General features: G+C 42.2%; 1 protein-coding gene across 1 annotated transcript in view; it reads left to right on the forward strand.

Moving 5' to 3' along the window:
- The window catches only part of LOC113202646 (aspartate--tRNA ligase, cytoplasmic), a 10,480-nt gene that overhangs the window by 7,904 nt on the left and 1,121 nt on the right, over positions 1-1,455 (forward strand). The window lies entirely within an intron of this gene.

The raw sequence follows: 1,455 nt of genomic DNA on the forward strand, positions 1-1,455 counted from the left end.
CTCTTTGGAATTTCGCTCAAATTTTTCAATCATTATTTTCAGCAAATAAAATTATCTACAGGCCAGCGGAAGAAATGGCCCTGGCCGTCACCCTGTTGTCGACCAAGACTATGATATCCAAGGGACCGCTGCCTCTGGCCTCCACCAGCTCCAGCTCTCATTCATCCTCAAAACATCATTCACAAGACCACTCATCGTATTCTTATTCAACTTCCTCGCCTAGCAGCAGCTCTATTCCAATGTCTGCAGTCCCTCTCCCTCTATCCAGTTCAGAGATATGGAAGAAAAACTCAGGTAAGCAAACCCCGCAAGACCTTAGTGCAAGATCCGACCTCCTCGACCTTGTCAGAATCCACTACGAAAACATCACAGACAAGAGTACATGTAAAAAAAGTGTGTTTAAGAAAATTGCTTTGTCTATGCAGAACAAGGGCTACTCTTTTGGAAATAGAGAGGCAGCCCTTGTCTGCCAAGACAAGTGGAAGAACATGGAGTCGAAAGTGACCACTTTTCTCGCCAATGGTGGGCCAAACAACACAGGCAAGGGGGCACTAAGGAAACCAGACTACTTTGATGAGGTGTTCGACATAATAAAGAATTCTGCTAAGGCAAAACCTAAAAACTTGCAAGACTCCATGTGCTTGCAAGTGCCAGAGTCAAGCAGAGGGAATGACACACCCAATGAGATTGGTGTACAGGAAGAGATAATAGCTGATGATGGCTGTGACCTCAACAGCAGTCGTTTCTCAAGTGTTGAAAGCTCAGCCAAACCAAAGGGCCACAAAAGGGCCAACACAAACGACATTTTGGAATTTTTGAGAGAAGATGCGCGCCAGAGAAAAGCAGAACTAAGTAAAATTCGAAAAGAATTCCGTGCCAAGGCCAAAAACGAAAACAAATCTAGGAAGAGGATGCTGGACCTACTAGCGTGTATGGTTCCAGAAGCACAAAGAAAGAGGAAGAGAGAGGAAAGCAGTTCCTCCTCTGAAGCAACAGAGAGTGACTCTGACTAGTCTAGCTTGTTGTTTTCCTTTTAGTTTATTCCTAGATGTAGCTATTGTTATTAGTTTATTCCTTGATGTAGCTGTTGTTATTAGTAAATGGAAAACCTACAGCTGACATGCCTGTATTTAGTGGTTTTTCTTCTGCTGATGTGGGAGTAGCAAAGCAGACAAAAAAACAACTAAAAACAAAGTGTGTCATTGGTGCTGTTAGGTGGTGCATGAAATTGTCCCTGCTGTGATATGGTTTGTTTTTTAGTTTGGTTTTTCTGTTTTGCTGCTCCTCAATCTGTTATACTTTTAATGCACCTGTTCTGCTGTATTAAGTTGTTGTATTTTAGTATTTTATTGTTAGTACGAGTGAAACGTTTATGTACCTCTCTGTTTATGTTTGTTTATGAGGCTGTAACCTCCAGCTGACATGGGTACTTAGAGGTCTTTCTCTTGCATAGTT

Source organism: Frankliniella occidentalis, unplaced genomic scaffold, assembly GCF_000697945.3.
Source record: "Frankliniella occidentalis isolate FOCC.00 unplaced genomic scaffold, Focc_3.1 Scaffold310, whole genome shotgun sequence".
Lineage (NCBI taxonomy): Eukaryota > Metazoa > Arthropoda > Insecta > Thysanoptera > Thripidae > Frankliniella > Frankliniella occidentalis.